Raw genomic sequence first — 20,126 nt, 5'->3', positions numbered from 1 at the left:
TAGAAAACTCTTTACAAGTCTAAGCAAATCAACCTACCCATGAGTTTTCAACTTTTATAATTGTCTTCAGAGAACTGAAGTGCAATTCAACTTATCCGCATTTGAGCATACATACAGAAGTATCTATTATCAAGTGAGATACCTAGGTTACCATTACAGTGAGTGAGGGTCAAGTAAGCATAGCCAAAATGAATAGCTCTGCAGACTTTGGTTCACTCAGCAGTATTTGTTTTACAGTTGTAAAATAAAAATTGATCTTCCTTGAAGATATCCAAAAGCCATCTGGACATGGTCCTGAGCAACTTTCTGTAGGTGTCCCTGCCTGAGCAGAGGAGTTGGACCAGATGACCTTCAGAGATCACTTCCTACCTCAGCTATTCAGTGGTTCTGTGAACCCTGGGCAATGCTGGCATTTCCAGGCACTAGTATTGCATGAGTTCAGGAGGATTATTTTTAGTAGCTTAGGGAGACTTAAAATATGTCCACACAGTAAACAAACAATGCCAGGGTATGGACACTGGAAACCGTTTGTCTATGACATTTAACAGGTGGAACAACACCTGTCCCAAAAACCCTGTCCCAAACAATGTCCAGGTATACATCAAGTGTTATCATGGGTCAGAGACCATCCCCAGGAGGCAATTTAAATGTAGTCACCCAGTCTGAAGGCTGAGCAAGCTACCAAACTATCTCAGAGGCAGAGAACAGGCCCTGGCACAGATTTATTTGCTACATTTACATTTACATGCATGTAAATGTAAATATGTATATAGACATATATATTTATGTATGTATACACAGAGAGAGGGAGTGGGAATTGATAGTCTGAGTGCTTATATATGCAAACATACAGTAGATATTTGTAGAAGATAAAGACTCAGAGGATAGACAGATGAGGCCTTAACTCCAGCTCTTCCATTTAGAAATTTCTGTTTACTTTGTCTTTCTTACAATATCCAGTGTCCTGATGCTGGGGTTGATGCGCAAGGAACGCTGTGTCAAGCTGTGAACATTGAAGATAGCCTAGTCTATGGACTGAGATAACCCCTTAAACTTTTAATCTCCTAAAACTTTTGTTTACATTCTGATTAGGTCACAAGTGAAATCCATTTGGTCATGTCAATCTACAGATGACAGGTTGATCATAAAAGTCATCACAGAGCTAAGTACAATTGGTAATAGCAGGCAAATATACTCTAAATTAGAAGTGTATGGGTGGGTAATGCATCTCTGCTATCTGTCTTCAGTAATATATCCTCTAACATTTATGTTTGTTTGTTTGTTTAATTATTCTTAAGGGAATATATGAGCAACCTGCTCGGGGTTTCCCTGCTTGAGCAAGGGGCTTGGACAAGATGACCTCCAGACTTCTTTTCAATCTCAAGCCTTCTCAGATTCTGTAATTCTGTAGACATGTAACAGCGTAATTTATCTGTAAGCACTTAAGGTTCGTATTTGTCTGTTTACCATATTTGCGCCTTTCTTCTGGGCTTACTGTGCAAAACCAAAATTTGTAAATTACATTTAGTATTCATTTTACACATTGGGAAAATGCCATGCTTTTAAACATTTAGATGTTCCTGTGTAGAGACAGGAGTTGGGCTCAATGATCTTTGTAGGATCCTTCCAACTCAGAATATTCTATGATTCTATGATTCTATAATTCTAAACACAAACTAGCTGTTTGAGAGGAGGAAAATACTGTATAAGGAGCTAGCATATAGCTCACAAGTTTATAAACAAAATTAACAGTACTTTCTCCAGACTACTTTCCAGGCTCCATTTGGGATCATTCTTTATGAGAAGTCTACAGCTGCAAAAATTCCAGGTGCTATGGGAGTCAATAAAGAATCAATGATAATTACTGAGATTTGACTGGATATCGAAGGAATTACTCATCTGAAGACAGTGTAACACCAAGTACGTTCTCTTTGACATATCACACCTTATTTAGATTTATCTTACTGAAACACTAAACTATTTCCTAGCAGAGTCATTGCTTCTTAAAATGAGCCTTAAAATGTTTGGGGAGGTTAGGGGTATTTTTTTTCTTTTATGTACACATTTTTATATAACCTTGTTTAAAGTTTTATTTAATTAGCCAGTTGCTTAATAAATAAATAAATAATCTACACCTGTTTTCAAAATTAATTAATTAATTATTTAATGCTTAAATAAATCTGAGCTGACCACCTGTAGGAACAAAAATCATCATTGAAAATTCAGAAACTTTTGAGTGTTCAGAAGAATTTAAGTTCCTTTACTTTAGTGATTTGTAAGACAGATGTCTGTCTTAGATCTCTGTAATCAATGGAGCAGTACAAGCATTTCCAGAATGCAATGCATCTTGTCCTAAGTTACTCAGCTGGGATAAATCATGCTCCGTTAGTGTCTTTTTCACTTTAATCACAATATAGGGCACCTATACCATTAGTTATATAGACAACAGACTTCAATACACAAAAACTGTAAAAAAATAATCTCACCATTCAAATCTAAATACAGTTATACAAAAAAAAGGAAAATACCATCTGCTTTGTATAATCCTGAACAATAACAGGCCCTAGTTCTTTTAGAAATTGAGTGAAAATATAAGGAAACATTTTTAATACAACTGTAACTTCCTTTGAGGAAGGTAATTTGGGGCTTTGCAGATCTAGTGAATACAAAGAAGCTATTGAGCGGTGAGACAATGGCAACTTCTTGGGATTACAAGAAATAATAGAGAGAGAACCCACCTTTGTCTATAATTTAATTCCCAGATGTACGGTCTTGTAGCAGCACTAGGGCATAATGAATCTGCTCTGCTATTTGCTTTGCTGCGGGCTTCAAGCCAGGGAGTCATTCTGCTTGAGAGACAAAAGACACTCTGTCTGCATAGAGATCCCTGCATCTTCCCAACATGTTTCCTCATACATTTTGTGAACCGTCTTTCCCCTCCCCTCTCCCTCTGTTATGTTAGCTGCGAACTGCAGTGAAAATCTGTCTGTAACAGACACTCTCAGTACTTGGTCAGCTGTCAGACAAGCATGAGGTGAAAGACTTCAAATATGGCACTGGGCTCACAAACACACATTTACAGAGAGAGAGTGAGAGAGAGAGGGATTGAGAGAGAGAGGCATCACTGACTACTGCTCAAGTCCAAGTACAGAAAAAAATAAATAAGAGAGCACTCCTATATAAGCCTGAATTCGCACATACAAATACATGTTTAATGGTTTCATTAAAATTAACTGTATAACATCTAAACTCAAAGGGATGTTTCTTAACCTCTATCTGCAAAGCTAGTAGTATCTCTGTTTTATACCCAGAACTCGTCTCTGATAGTATTCACTGGGGTGGAGATTTTCACTTTAGAAACTATTTCCATTAATACTACTGATGAGACAACTATAATGGAAGACTAGATCACAGAATCACAGAATATCCTGAGTTGGAAGGGACACACAAGGATCATGGAGTCCAGCTCCTGTCTCCACACAGAACCATCCCAAAACCAGATCATGTCTGAGAGCATTGTCCAAATGCTTCTTGAACTCCGGCAGCTAAGTGCCGTGACCACTGCCCTGGGGAGCCTGTCCCAGTGCCTGACCACCTCTGGGTGCAGAACCTTTCCCTAACCCCCAGCCTGACCCTCCCCTGTCCCAGCTCCATGCCATTCCCTTGGGCTGGTCCTTTCACTGTCCCCAGAGAGCAGAGCTCAGCTCCTGTCCCTCCACTTCCCTCATGAGGGAGCTGCAGGCCGCCGTGAGGCCTCCCTTCAGCCTGCCCTGCTCTGGGCTGAAAAAAACAAGGCACCTCAGCCGCTCCTCATACTTCTTGCCCTCTAGACCCTTCACCACCTTTGGTTCCCTCTTTTAGATGCTCTCTAATAGTTTAATAAATGAGAAGCCTATGAATGATGAGTAGCCCAGGCTCACTCAATGAGTATGAACTTCAAGTCATCCCAGCATAATCTCCCTCATTCAGGTAATTACAAAGCACCTGGATTTTCATAACTTTAGCGTGGTTAGCACCATGCTGTTGGGATGTTGCAAAGTTACCGCATCAATCTAAGACACATTGCTGTGAAGTCACAGTATTTATCCAACCTGCTAGTGCTCCAAGTGAAATAGCCTCTTTGGGTCTTCTACCATAACAAGAAGGTGTTATCTCCTACCAACACTAGCTGAATCCTTCCTGCAAACACAATGCAGCATTCAGGGAAATTAATGGAAACATCTCAGCTGGTCCAGTCTGAGATTAGGTTTTGACAAGACTTGTTTGTTTCAAGAAACTTTGACCAGTTTAAACTTCTGGACTGCAGCATGCAAATGACAAGAAATTCCTTGGTTTCCTTGTGACTCAGACATATTTTGGATCCACTAGGTTTCATGACTCTATTACTGCTGATTTAAACAAACAAAATGTCTCCCATGAATATCTCTTTGATATCTCTATCAAAGGTACTTTTAATGCCTCTGGACCCCTGTGGACAACAGCCAGCTACAAGAGCCAGAACACTCAGGTCAAATGTGGATACCTCCAATTAGGTGTGTGAAAGTGAATCTGGCCTTATTGTCAGTAACTGGAGATACACTAACACCTGTAACTGGAGATACACAAACACCTGTAGAGGCTTGTTCATATTTTTCTAAGTCTAAGAGAAAAAAGGTATTAAAGAAAAATTGGATAAAAGAGTCTGACTTTTTATCTTTGTTGAGTATGGAGTGAGTGCTAAGGTGTAAACTGGATTAAATGCCTGATGTTTACCCAGCTGAGTCTCCATTTCTTTCCCTCAGGTTAGCTATTCTTGGCCGAGTAAAATGTCCTGGCAAATCTGAGATGCGCAAGGCTGTCAGATATAACAAAAGATCAATGTGAACCTCAAACTTTGTGAACCAGTAGCTAAAGTTAAGGCAGGATATCTTGCAGCATCGCAAGACAGTGTCAGACACTGAAGTTGAGACAACATCTGAAGGAAAGAGACTGAATAAGACAGCCAAATATTCAGCTGCCTAAACTTCAGTATTTAGTGTCATTTGAGAAGCCATGCAGATATGAAAGATAACTTTTAGGAAATCCACAGTTTTGAAGCACAGCTGAAGCCAGGCAAGATAACTCACAATGTCTGAAATAATAGGAATGTGATCCATTTGCCTATATATGGATATTTAGGGCTATTTTACAGGATGCCCCACCTAGCATCCCTCTGACATTCCAGAAGGATGCTGTCCCCTAAGTGCTGTGTAATACCTGTCAGCACCATGCATATGTTTCAGATATGCTTTATCATAAGCGGCAACAGACATCCACGTTTCAGCAAGAAAATCCTCTCCTCTTCGTCTTCACTTCAAACTTCCCTGATTGTGTGTAGATACAACCTTGCAAGTCATCACCCAAATAGCACAGAACTGCAAGTATCAGCAGTCTGAGACACAGGCCAATATAATCACATCCATGTAGTACAGTGTGCAATCCAAGGCAGATAACCTTCATTCCCAGGCAGTGCCAATGTCTCCAAGAACAGAGATGTGTTTCTTCATGTATATAATCCAAGCTTACTCAACTTTATCCATATTTGTTACTGATGATATCTCAAATAGAATTGTCAGACCATGCTGGTGGATCATACAAGTAAAATCTGGATAATGCAGGCCTCTCCCAAATATTTTTCTTTAAGGGAAAAATAAAATAAATTAATTAAATTAAATTAAATTAAATAATTAAATTAAATTAAAATAAAAATAAATAAAAAGAGAAGGGCTGGCTTTGTGATATAGAAATTAAGTTCCAATTGTGACTGAGCCACAAACTCCCTGCATTTGACAAACAACTGTTTTCCTCATTTCCTATTATATCCTGTAATTAATATTATGTTACTTTTTCTGAGATGATATGGGTGGACACATACATAGGTGTTTATCAAAGAGGTCTGGAAATATCTTTACCACTGAAATTTTTAAAATCCTCGCAGGTCCTTGCCAAAAAGATAACAATTAGCAAGATAGTTACCTCCTGACAATACTGAACTTTTTCACTTTTCTTCAGCCCCTTTGGTCCCTTTTAGTTTCTCCCTGATGACCACCAAAAAGACACTGATAATCTGCAAATATTCATCCTTCTTCTAATGACAAAGACTTTATTTTCACTTCCATATTTTGGCATTATCTTCCCCTTGTCCTGATTCTGTCTGGATTCTGCCTTTTCTCACTCTATTTTCGTAAGGGTAATTTTTTTTTGCCAGCATGAGAAATCAGAGAAAATTGCACATAAAACATAGAGAAACTATACAAATTCCCTGTAAAGAGAAGAAAAGGACAGGTTTATTAAATTAACTCTTCATGACTGTACCAACACACATATGAAGATGCTAGTGCACACCTTCATAGTTCCTTTCCCATGAAGGAAGGAAACTTCCTTTACCCATATCTATTAGTTTATTTCTATTATCTCGACAACAACACTAATTTTATATAACTTTAATTAATTAGTAAAAATAAAAGTAAATAAATAAGAAATAAAGAAATAAGAAATGTATGAGATTTTAATATGGACATCCAAAAGCTGTGAGAGATGTAAGTATTCAATATGATTTTGTTTAGATGTTAGCTTTGAGATGAAATGAGTCTTATCCCAAAGATACCCCTTAATTTTCAAAGTCTATGAAAGGAGCATTGCTCAAATGTAGATGCTTGTGCACATCCTTCAGTTAAATCCATTTCTTGTACATAAATGCCTTGGTGAATGCAGTCTAATAGTTTTTGTAATATTTTCTTCAGCACTGGTCATCTTCCTTAATAAACTTTGTGTTTAAGTGAATTCAAAAGCAGTGTAGCTATACAAGCCACTAATACACAAGTTGACCATAGTTGTAATGTTGAGTGCAAATAATTCTTAAAAAGAAACACAATGCACAGCTCGGTAACATTGTCTATATCTCTTTCTTAGGCTGTCATCACATTTGACTTAATTTTGGCATGGCAGTTCATCAGATGTGCAGGTAGATATGTAAAGTTTCCAGTATTCTGTATGTCTATTACAATAAAATATGGGGAAAAAAAAAGTTCAGCTTCTATTACCTTTATGTGCATAGGAGTTAGTGTGCTGATGGACAAAATGTTACTTCAGAAGCTGTTTGGAATCATGCCCAGGTACTTGATAGTACTATATTTTTAACCCATAGAATTAAAAGAAATTATTCCCAAGGATTTTGAGTTTTCTTAATAAAACTGGAAGCACATTATTGATAGAAATGATTACTAAGGTTTATGACTGTGGCAAGTTCTTGCCTGAACATTGCCTGTTCATGGTATTAAGACAGAGCCTTTTTCTGGGAGGCAGGTAAAAAAGATTTGGGGGCTTCTCCCTTGCTGTGAAAGGCCAGGAGTCATAAATGCACAGACACTGCACATAGGATGTTGTGATTCAGGCTTGAATGAAGACTCTGGCTTTGGCTTTGAGACAGTCTCAGTCTCAATCCCTTCATGTGTTAACATGTTTACCACCACAGCCAAAGAGATAATGACTGAATTTCCAATGAAGTTGTCTCGAATCAGCACAAAAGACCTGAAAATTTGATCTAGCATTGCAGTGTCTGGGGAACCACAGATGCAGGAGCAAAAAACACTGGCACTGATCGCAAAACTCTCCTTGACCACTTCTTTATTCAGAGCCATGGAGATATAAACAAACTTATGCAGGGATATAGAGAAAGAAAAATACAGTTTTGCAATAAAAATTTCTTCCACTCAGATTCTTTGAAATAATTATTTTTAAGTCCAAATCTATGTTCTTAACTAGGCTAGTACATTACTAGTCTTAAATGATACACAAGATCTGGTGATATGAAGCTGCACCAGGGCTAGGTCAGGCTGGATGTTAAGAAAACGTTCTTCACCCAGACTGTGGTCGGACACTGGGACAGGATCCTCAGGGCAGTGGCCACAGCACTGAGCCTGCTGGAGTTCAGGAAGTATTTGGACAATGCTCTTAGACATAGGGTCTGATTTTCTGAGTGGTCCTATGCAGACCCAGGAGTTGGACTTGATGACTCTTGTGGGTCCTTTCCAACTCAGGATATTTTGTGTATCTGTGATTCTAAGATTCTATGATCTTTCTATTTCAGGTACAGACACTCCCTTTAGACTACCTCAGGATTTGATAAAGCCAAAGAGTAGACTGAACATAAAAAAAAAAAAAAAAAAAAAACTTTGAGAAGAAAGGAAATGTAGCAGACACTGAATTTTGGAACAATCCTTTGAACCTACTGTTTCCTTAAAGTGTTCCATGTTCAGTGAAGGATAACAAATATTCATAAGACTTTGGTAAAGACACATGTCAGCAGTGATATGGAAAATCTTCTTTCAGATAAACCATGGAAATTTGATTTCATTTTCAGTTGCATTTTTCTGTGTAAATGCCTAATAGATTACATCCTTGAAACATGCTTCCAAATAACTGCTGCCAAATGCATTTGCTATGGCAGAGCTCTAAAGTTACTAAATAAAGGAGTTGTTTAACTTTCTAAGTTATGCTTATTTAGAGTTATTGACTTTATTACTCTGGGAAGAACTACAGAAGAGCCTGTGTTTTGTGCTCTCCATGCATAAGTTAGGGATGATGAGGAAGGAAGAAAGATATAATGGCTCGTAAAAGAACCAGTATCTTCTCTAGGATGGAATCACTGTGTCTTGGTGATTGACTGTGCAACCAACCTATTCCTAGAGATACATAGTGGACCCTTCAGGCTGCGGTTTCCCAAAGTTTGTGCTTAATGGGACACTATTGCCACCAGTTTATCATTAACACTGAGGCCTTGGGAAGCGAGGCAAAAATGAAAACTGAGGCATCATATTTCTTTCAGGAGTATTAATATACCTTGTAATCTCAATCATGGCCTCAAAATACGTATCAGGCATGTGATCTGAGGTTATGCTGATCACTAAGTAATTGCCTTCTTGAGATAAATGTAGATGATACATAGAAAAGAACACACTTTTGTTCAGGGTTATTAAAAAAAAAAAAATTATATCCTTGAATAATTGAGGTCTTTTTAGTCATATTGAGCATGAGAAAAGAATAGGGTTGATTGTGTCTAAAATACTAGTGGGAAAACTGCCAGAAAGCCTCTTTGCCCTTAAAAATCACTGCATTTATTGAATTTTCCATCTGTGCAACAGGCATGAAGCTCCAGATGAGTATTTGGGCTTTCACTTTGTGTCATGCAAAAAAATGAGACAACTCCAGCCATTCATGATGCCGGACTGCTGAACAGAAGTGGTTGTATGACCAGGCAAGTGAAATTTCTCTCTCAGATGTTTTACCATCTCTGTGTGTCTGCTTTAATCAGGGAGTAGGAATGTTTAGTATTTTCATTGGTGATAGGCACAGTGAGATTGAGGGCACCCTCAGCAAGTTTGCAGTTGACACCAAGCTGGATGGTGCAGCTGACACTTCAGAGGGAAGGGATTCAGAGCGACCTTGACAGCCCTGAGAGGTGGACAAATGTGAACCTCATGAAGTTCACAAGGCCAAGTGCAAAGTCCTGCACCTGGGTGAGGACGATGACAAATGTGGATACAGACTAGGCAACAAGTAGATAGAGAGCAGCCCTATGGAGAAGGACATAGGGACATTGTCTGATGAAAAACTCAACATGACCCTGCAGTGCATGCTTACAGCCCAGAAGGCCAACCTTATCCTGGGCTGTGCCAAAAGCAGTGTGGCCATCAGGGCAAGGGAGGGGATTCTGCTCCTCTTCTCCACTCTTGTGAGAATCCCCCCTGCAGCCCTGAACTCAGCTCCAGGCCCAGCACCAGGAGAATGTGGAGCTGCTGGAGCAGGCCCAGAGGAGGCCCCGAGGATGAACAGAGGCTGGAGCCCCCCTGCTCTGGAGCCAGGCTGAGGGAGCTGGGGGTGGTGGGCCTGGAGAGGAGAACCTCCAGGAGACCTTATAGTGACCTTCCAGTACTTGAAGAGGGCCTACAAGAAAGATGGGGAGGAAGTCTTTACCAGAGTGTGTAGTGATAGGACAGGGGGTAACAGCTTTAAACTAAAGAAGAGAAGATTTAAATTAGATATTTGGAAGAAATTCCTTGCTATGAACATGGCAAGGACCTGGAACAAGTTTCCCAGAGAGTCTATAAATCCCTTGTCCCTATGTATTGGGCTTACATGGCAAGGTTTTCATAGCAAGAGGATGCAGGGTTGGCTCCAAAAGGGGTCCACTGGTGGCCAAAGCTGAGCCAATGAGCAGTGTTGTTTGCACCTCTTTCAGAAACATCTTTAGAATAAAACAGGCTGTGCAGGCACCCGGGAGAGGGTGATGCTCAGCCACATCTTAGGAAACAGGTCATCAATATGCAGCAGTTGCATGGAAACATAGACACTTTCATAACAAGAGTACCCCTCCTTCTCCTTCTGCTCCCCCAGTTTTTATTGGTGAATTTAACATCTTAATATAAGAAATGAGCATGGCAGTAAGAAATGTCCTTTTGGTTGGTTTAGGTCAGCTGCCCTGGCAATGTCCCCTCCCCACCTCTTGCCCACCCCCAGCCTACTGGCTTTGGTGGAGTTTGGAGAGAGTTTGGATGTTGTGCTAACACTGCTCAGCAATAGACAAAACATGGGTGTGATATCAACACTGTTCTAACTAAAAGCTTAAAGCACGGCACTATATGGGCCTCTGTGGGGAAAGTTAACTTCATCCCAGCCAGACCCTGTACACGCTGGAAGTGTTAAAGGTCAGATTGGATGGGACTTTGAACAACCTGATCTAGTAGAAGATGTCCCTGCCCATGGCAGGGGATTACACTGAGGTGATCTTTTAAGGTCCCTTCCAACTCAAACCTTTCTATCGTTCTATGTCAGCCTAGGTTGGTCTCTAGGATGAAAGTGGAGGTACCTGTCTCTTTAAAGACTAAAAACTAAATTTTAAACTGATAAATTTAGCTGAGATTAATCCTAATCTATGGTAGCAATGGTTATTTTCCTCCACTGGTTCCTTATCTATTTTTTTCTAGAAACACGAGTTGACACAAAACCAGGAGCATCCAGATATTTGGAGACTGTCTTCCACACAGAGGAATATTCTGGTGTCAGAGTGAGGTTTGGAGGTTTTTCGTTTGTTTGTTTTGTTTTGTTTTTCCTACAACCTCCTCTCAGAGCTGTGGTGCCAGTGTTCTGCAGCCAAGATGCCATTCCTGTCACATATCTAATACCTGTGAACTTCATGTCCTAAGATGATAAGTGCACATAGATCCCAAAATCAGGTACATTCAAAAGGCAACTCTATGCTCTCCTTCCAAATTTGGGCCCAGGGTCTTAGTGAAGATAAAATACTGATATTGAAAATAGCAGTTCTCCATAGGTGAGCTACAATGATGTTGGGAACATGCTACAGATACATCTCTTTCCTTGGTTTCCTCACTCTGTGCAACCACTCTCAGTTCTTCCCTGCATGTATAAGGTTCATGTACCTTGTGCATACAATGCCCAAAAATGACAACCCAGCCTGCAGAAACTCTGAATTAAGAGCTACTGAAGATTTCATCTACTGTACCTCCTATTAGGTATTACATAGAGAGAAATGTGTAAGCACAGGTAATAGAGTGATCTCACAGTCCATAGGTGTGCCACAATATATTGTTTCAGGAAAATTACTAAGATATTTTGCAATACTCCTGCAAAGTATACAATTGGTGACCTAAGCAACATCTAGACCGAGCCAACAGAACAATGCTTTCAGAAGGTAATTTAATTATGGTAGGTGTCTAATATAGGAAAGGAGAAAGGTCTCTGTGTTGACTATTGAGACTCCAGGAACCTATTTTGTGCTAGATATGCATTATCTGGACATCTAAAGACACAGAATCACAGCATCACAGAAAGATTAAGGTTGGAAAGGACCTCCAGGTACATCTGTTCCAACACCCTTGGTCAAGCAGGGATACCCAAAGCAGTTTGTCCTGGACCACATCTAGATGGTTTTTGAAGATCTCCAAGGAAGGGGACTCCACAACCTCTCATGGCAGCCTGTCAGGGATTTGCTTTATATAGCTTATTTGTGTTCATATTGTGATGGTTTCTGGGACTCCGTTCTGGGCAGAGAGACCATTTTAGAAATTTCTGTAAAAATGAGAACAAATGAACTATTTTCCTCCTAGAGGAAGTATGCTAGCTATCAGACAAGAAAAAAAAAAAAAAAAAAAAAAAAAAAAGATAAATATGGAGAATAAATGGAATTATTAAATACAAAATATTTTGTAAAACAATATCTATAGACTAAAGTTACCTCCCTGCCATGAAACGTTTTGTAGGCATCAGAGAAAAGAAGAGATTACACAGAAGATCCAGAGATAACTCTGCAAATGTTTACTAGCTACCTTCCTTCAACAAAACTGAAGAGGTGAAAAGGTGAAAAGGTAAAAGTCAGCGCTGGAGGCTGAGGAAGTCAAAGTCAGGATCCAAAAACTGGTTGAAAGACAGGTGTCAGGTGACAAAGAGGAACTCTACATATTTTTAAAAATGAAAACAAGTACCCTTCGGCTGATGAGATGGAGTTGGCAAGAAATTTTTAAAAATGATAAGAAATTTAGCAATGCCATACATACAGACCCATTATAAATGCCAGATACTTAATGCAATGTACAAGAGAAGTGAAGTTTAGATAATCGTGTTTTCTGTGTGTGTGACCATTTTGCTTTTTCAGTGGATGTGATTTATTTAATCTCCATTTAGACATCTTCACTATAGAAGTCTACAGCTGAGTTAGTTGCTCTGGGCTTTATGTAGAGAAAATGAAGTACAACAAACATAATTTATTTTGGATAAGCAATAGATAATGAAATGTTTTGCATCCTGGAAGTGTCCATTTTTCTCCATATGCCACCAAGGGAGCTGCACCTGACTAGCGTCAAGGAAATCACAGAATTTATTTTCCCCATATTTAATGAAAATAAACAGCCAGACATAAAAAATTAGATATTTTCAAGGGGGTGGGGAAAGAGGAAAATCAACTTTTATTAAACATTCAAGAATGCATATATCTTTCATAAATATTTTTTGTAACAGTAAGACTAATACTGGATTTTCTGATTAGGAATAACAAGGCATTTCAGTTGAGTGTAATACTAACATAAATACCAAGAACAGAACAGTGGAAAGAAGTAATATTATAGAAGTGCTTCAGTACTTATCACACTACAGACTGAAGTACAAAAAAGCTCAATATTAATTAGCACCATAATAGAAGTCCAATAGTTATCATAAAAGTTAAAAAAAAAAAAAAAAAAAAAAAAAAAAAAAAAAAAGGAGATTGGGACAAAAGATTGAATACAAGGAGCTCATAGAAAGAGAAGGCACACAATATTTATGGGCATCCTGCAGTGTTTGAATAGTGATTGTTTCATGAGATAAGGCTATAAAGGTCACTGCATGAACAGAGTGACAGAGACTCAGTCCTTATCCTATTCATTTGTTTTCTCCATTCTTTCTGAGCAGAGAGTGTGAGAGTAAGGGCACGTGGACTGAAATATCTTCATTAATCTGGGTGATAAGTCAGAGTACACTGGCAACAAGTTTGCATATGATGGAAATCTGAGAGGAGTGGCTCATGCACCAGCTGGTTGTGCTGCCATTTAGAGGGACCTCAACAGGCTGGAGAAATGGGTCAGCTGGAACCTCATGAATTTAAGCAAGGGGAAATGTCTAGCCATGCACTGAGGAAAAATAACCTCATACATCAGTACATATTTGGGATCATCTGTCTGGAAAACAGCCTTGCAGAGAAAGGCTGGGTGGTCCTGGTGGACATCAAGTTGAATATGAGCCAACAGTGTGCCCTTGTGGCAAAGGTGGCCAACAACATCCTGGGCTGTAGTAGGCAAAGCGTTGCCAGCAGGTCAAGGGAGGTGATATTTCCCCTCTGCTCTACTACCTGTAGTGCTGTGCCGTGTTCAGGTCTGCCCAGTGTGGCCTGAGAAGATAATGCAGATAATGCTTGGGAAAGATCTTATCAGTATATACAAATGCCTGATGGGGACATGCAAAGAACATGGAGACAGATTCCATCCTGTGGTATTGAGGGAAAGGATGAGAGGCAGTCATCACAAACTGAAATACTGGAAATTCCATTTAAACCTGCGGGAGAAAAATAAATAAATAAATAAATAAATAAATAAATAAATAAATAAAAACCTTTTTTACAGTAAGGGTAGTCAAACACTGGAACAGCTTACTCAAATAGGTTGTCAATAAAAACCCAAGAGGACATGGCACTGAGCAAACCACTGTAGGAGTAGGACTGAATTAGATGATCTCATTAGGTTCCATTCCAACCTCAGTTTTTTTGTGATCCTGAGATGAACATATCTAAGGCTTCCACCAAAAACCATATGCTCTGAGACAGAAAAATTTAGCTGAAGATGAATGAGATCCGAGGCCTGGAAATGGGAGGCATGGAAATGCAAACTAGAACTCTTATGAAAATAAATGAAAATCTTCTATTAGGAGATTGAACTCTAGAGCAAGAGAGTTACTTTCTAAGCCTATAATTATGAAATGTATGTTTTTGACTGTTAAGATAACAGTTTAATTTATAGGAATATATGAAATAACATGACAGAATTTCTATTCAGATAAATGTTATAATAAGGTTATTTTGAATCATACACTCATGTTTATAGGCAGCTGTTACACTTGAAGTTGATTCAGGAGTTCTCAGTGTATTAGGCAGAGAGATTAGAGACATGAGCATAACAGCTAGTCTTAGTCTTAGGATCCACAGTTCACTGATCACCTGAGTGAAACTTTTTTCACTAGCACTGATTATAATTTCCTTACTGTGAGGATGGTCAAACAGTGGAACAGGCTTCCTAGAGAGGTGATTGATGCCTCTCATGTGCTAGAGAGGTGACTGATGCCCTATGCCCCATGCCTCTTAGTGTTCAAAAGTCATTTAGAAAATGCCATCAAAAAAAAAAAAGCTTTAACTTTTGATTAGCCCTGAAGTGGCCAGGCAGTTGGACTTGATTATCTTTGTAGGTCCCTTATAACTATTCTATTCTATTCTATTCTATTCTATTCTATTCTATTCTATTCTATTCTATTCTATTCTATCCTATCCTATCCTATCCTATCCTATCCTATCCTATCCTAGATTTGAGTCAATTTGAGTCGATGTGATTCAATTCAAAAACAAAGTTTCCATGGTTATTAATTAAACTGTCATATTAGTTAACAAGTAAAACAAGACAAGTCTCATTTGATGCCTTTGCAAAGTAAGCAAAATAAAATCACACAATCATAGAATATTTTTGGTTATACAGGACCCCTGAATTTCATCTGCTCTAAACTCATCACAAGCTTGAAGGATAGATTACATTGATCATCACCTCATTCAAGTTCGTAGCAAAATTCAGTGTAAAGAGTATATACATTTTTATTACCTGGTCAGAGTCGCAAATTGTGATCTTTACTTCACGTTCATGTCGCAAAATAGTCTGGATCTGTCTTTCCCTTTGCCAACATAATGGCCCTTTGCTATGCTTACTGCCATTTGCCAATGTCTTAATTGTACTTAGGAGCCCAAAACTGGACACAGTAGTCCAGATACAGCCTCAGAAGTGCTGAAAAGTTGGGTATAATCACTGCTCTCAGTACTCTTACTACATAGTGGCTAATTGTCGTGGTTTAACCCGACCGGCAGCTAAACACCACGCAGCCGTTCGCTCACCCTCCCCCCTCCCCCTCTGGGACGGGGGAGAGAAATGGAAAGTGAAGCCCGTGAGTTGAGATAAAGACAGTTTAATAAGACAGGGAAAACAAAATAACAAAAATAATAATAACAATAATAATAATGATGATACAATGGTGATAATACGAAAGTAATAATAGTATGTACAAACAAGTGATGCACAATGCAATTGCTCACCACCCGCTGACCGATGCCCAGCCTAACCCCGAGCAGTCCGGCCCCCTCCCCCCCGGCTAGCCACCCCTATATATTGTTTAGCATGACGTCAGATGGTATGGAATACCCCTTTGGCTAGTTTGGGTCACCTGTCCTGGGTCTGTCCCCTCCCAGCTCTTACTGCACCCCCCAGCCTGCCCGTTGGCAGGACAGAGCAAAGGCTGAGATGTCCTTGGCTTAGTATAAGCACTGCTCTGCAACAATTAAAGCATCGGGGTGTTATCAGCACTCTTCTCATTCTAAGCCAAAACACAGCATTCCACCAGCTACTAGGAAGAAAATTAATTCTGTGCTAACTGAAACCAGGACATCTATCCACCCCTTATTCCATACCATTTATGTCATGCTCAGGTTACACTCTTTTCCATACATTCTAATTAGTCACCTATAGTAATCATGGTAGTGATAACATACAGTATAATATACTATTTAACATGGTGCAATTCAGTTCATGGGCTATTCTCACCCAGTATTAAATCTCCTTGAGGTACACACCGGACCTCTCCGTTCTTTTGCATCACCCACCAAGTATATCCAGGTCCCTGAGCGAAAACAATTCCACGAATAGGTTTGCCTTTTCCTGAGGCAGGAGTAGCCCAGACTGTTTTACCCAGCATATTTTTTACATGCACTACAGGAACTTTATCCCCATCTACAGTACGTAACAGGTTTGATTGGGCAGGTCCAGCTCGGTTGGTAGATCCCCTAGTATTGACTAACCAGGTGGCCTTTGCCAAATGCGTATCCCAGTTTTTGAACGTCCCAGCGCCCATTGCTTTCAAGGTAGTCTTTAACAGGCCATTGTATCGTTCAACTTTCCCGGAGGCTGGTGCATGATAGGGGATGTGATACACCCATTCAATACCATGTTCTTTGGCCCAAGTGTCTATAAGGTTGTTTCGGAAGTGAGTCCCATTGTCTGATTCTATTCTTTCTGGGGTGCCATGTCGCCATAGGACTTGCTTTTCAAGGCCCAGGATGGTGTTCCGGGCGGTAGCATGAGGCACAGGATATGTTTCCAGCCATCCGGTGGTTGCTTCCACCATTGTAAGTACGTGGCGCTTGCCATTGCGAGTTTGAGGGAGTGTGATGTAATCAATCTGCCAGGCCTCTCCATATTTATATTTCAGCCATCGTCCTCCATACCAAAGAGGCTTTGACCGTTTGGCTTGCTTGATTGCAGCACATGTTTCACAGTCATGAATAACCTGTGCTATAGCGTCCATGGTCAAGTCCACCCCTCGATCACGAGCCCATCTGTATGTTGCATCTCTACCTTGATGGCCTGAGGTGTCATGGGCCCATCGGGCTATAAATAATTCACCTTTATGCTGCCAATCCAGGTCCACCTGAGCTACTTCAATCTTAGCAGCCTGATCCACCTGCTGGTTGTTTTGATGTTCTTCAGTAGCCCGATTCTTGGGCACATGAGCATCTACGTGGCGTACTTTCACAGCCAGGTTCTCTACCCGAGCAGCAATATCTTGCCACAATGCAGCAGCCCAGATAGGTTTGCCCCTACGCTGCCAGTTGTTTTGCTTCCATTGCTGTAACCATCCCCACAGGGCATTTGCTACCATCCATGAATCGGTGTAGAGATAGAGAACTGGCCATTTTTCTCGTTCAGCAATGTCTAAAGCCAGCTGAATGGCTTTCACTTCTGCAAACTGACTCGATTCACCTTCTCCCTCAGCAGCTTCTGCAACTCGTCGCGTAGGACTCCATACAGCAGCCTTCCATCTCCGATGCTTCCCCACAATACGACAGGACCCATCAGTGAACAGGGCATATTTCTTTTCATTCTCTGGCAACTGGTTGTACAGTGGGGCTTCTTCAGCACGACCCACCTCCTCCTCTGATGATATCCCAAAGTATTTGCCTTCTGGCCAGTCCATGATCACTTCCAATATTCCTGGGCGACTGGGGTTTCCTATTCGAGCCCGCTGAGTAATCAGTGCAACCCACTTGCTCCATGTAGCATCAGTTGCATGATGCGTAGAGGGGACCCTTCCCTTGAACATCCAGCCTAGTACCGGTAATCGGGGTGCTAGGAGGAGCTGCGCTTCAGTACCGACCACCTCCGAAGCAGATCGAACTCCTTCATATGCTGCCAATATCTCCTTTTCAGTTGGAGTATAGCGGGCCTCAGATCCTCTGTATCCCCGACTCCAAAACCCCAGAGGCCGACCTCGAGTTTCCCCAGGTTCTTTCTGCCAGAGGCTCCAGGTGGGGCCGTTCTCCCCGGCTGCAGTGTAGAGCACATTCTTTACATCTGGTCCTGTTCGAACTGGCCCAAGGGCTACTGCATGGACTATTTCCTGCTTGATTTGTTCAAAGGCTTGTCGTTGTTCAGGGCCCCATTCAAACTCATTCTTCTTACGAGTTACTTGGTAGAGTGGGTTTACAATCAGACTGTAATTTGGGATGTGCATTCTCCAAAACCCCACAACACCTAGGAAAGTCTGTGTTTCTTTTTTGTTAGTTGGTGGAGACATAGCTGTTATTTTGTTGATCACATCCATTGGGATTTGACGACGTCCATCTTGCCATTTTATTCCTAAAAACTGGATCTCCCGTGCAGGTCCTTTGACTTTATTTTGTTTTATGACAAAACCGGCTTTCAGAAGGATTTGGACTATTTTCTTCCCTTTCTCGAAAACTTCCTCTGCTGTGTCACCCCACACAATAATGTCATCGATGTACTGCAGGTGTTCAGGAGCTTCCCCCTGCTCTAGTGCAGACTGGATCAGCCCATGGCAAATGGTAGGGCTGTGTTTCCACCCCTGGGGCAGCCTATTCCAAGTATATTGGACTCCCCTCCAAGTGAAGGCAAATTGTGGCCTGCACTCTGCTGCTAGAGGGATGGAGAAAAATGCATTAGCGATATCAATTGTGGCGTACCACTTGGCTGCCTTCGATTCAAGTTCATACTGAAGTTCCAGCATGTCCGGCACTGCAGCACTCAGTGGTGGCGTGACTTCGTTCAGGCCGCGATAGTCCACTGTTAGTCTCCACTCGCCATTAGACTTTCGCACTGGCCATATGGGACTATTGAAAGGTGAATGAGTCTTGCTGATCACTCCTTGGCTCTCCAATTGACGAATTAGCTTATGGATGGGAATCAGGGAGTCTCGGTTGGTGCGATATTGCCGCCGGTGCACAGTTGTGGTAGCAATTGGCACTTGCTGTTCTTCGACCCTCAGCAACCCCACAACAGAGGGGTCCTCTGAGAGACCAGGCAAGGTAGATAATTGTTTAATGCCCTCTGTCTCTAAGGCAGCAATACCAAAAGCCCACCGGAATCCTTTTGGGTCCTTGCAGTATCCTCTTCTAAGATAGTCTATGCCAAGGATACATGGAGCATCCGGACCAGTCACAATGCGGTGCTTTTCCCACTCATTCCCAGTCAGACTCACTTCAGCCTCCAATACAGTCAACTGCTGAGATCCCCCTGTCACTCCACAAATATAGATGGGCTCTGGTCCTTTATAGCTCGATGGCATTATAGTACATTGTGCACCGGTGTCTACTAAAGCCTTATACTTCTGTGCGTGTGATGTGCCAGGCCATCGAATCCACACAGTCCAATAAACTCGATTGTCCCTTTCCTCCCCCTGGCTGGAGGCAGGGCCCCCCTAATCCTGGTCAGAATCTTCCTCGTTTCTGTGTTTGAAGGACTGTCTGCTGGAAGTTGGAGCAGCAAACTTTTCGGAGAATCCCTTTTTCCTGATTGTTTTCTTTTGCAACTCACGTACCCGTGCCTCTAGGGTCGCGGTAGATTTTCCATCCCACTTTCTCATGTCCTCTCCATGGTCTCGTAAGTAAAACCACAGGGTGGCACGGGGTGAGTACCCACCATATCGTCTTCCTTGTGTGGGTGAACGCCTACCCCTGACAGCTGAGACACTGCTTTGTACAGGTGCGAAGGAGAATAATCTCTCTTCAAGTTGGTGAACCTTTTCAGAAAGTTTCTCCCAAGTGTTCTCCTTTGGTCGGTGGGCACTGGTTGGTTCAGGTGGGGGGGACAATAGATTCTCTTCAAGTTGGTGAACCTTTTCAGAAAGTTTCTCCACAGCTGAGACGCAGGCCTGTAAGGAAGAGGAGAGACTTTCTTCGTACTGCCGGAGTTGTTTAGCCGCTTCACCCACTGTGGGTTCCTCATCCTCTTTCCAGG

At 41.2% G+C, this 20,126-nt stretch overlaps 1 protein-coding gene across 2 annotated transcripts in view; it reads left to right on the top strand.

The window, feature by feature from the left end:
• Nucleotides 1-20,126, top strand: part of LOC309876083 (cysteine-rich venom protein-like) — a gene marked incomplete at its 5' end in the record, with an annotated part of 42,260 nt that overhangs the window by 8,564 nt on the left and 13,570 nt on the right. Inside the window, one exon of one of the 2 annotated variants that reach the window (XM_082755989.1) lies at nucleotides 11,035-11,088. The exons of the other annotated variant lie outside the window; for it this stretch is intronic. Of the gene's footprint in view, nucleotides 1-11,034; nucleotides 11,089-20,126 lie in introns of those variants that run through there. 2 annotated transcript variants of the gene reach the window in all.

Source organism: Aythya marila, assembly GCF_965140915.1.
Source record: "Aythya marila genome assembly, chromosome: 3".
NCBI classification, from domain to species: domain Eukaryota; kingdom Metazoa; phylum Chordata; class Aves; order Anseriformes; family Anatidae; genus Aythya; species Aythya marila.
Note: the sequence above shows the minus strand (reverse complement) of the source record. Positions and strands in the feature narration are given on the sequence as shown.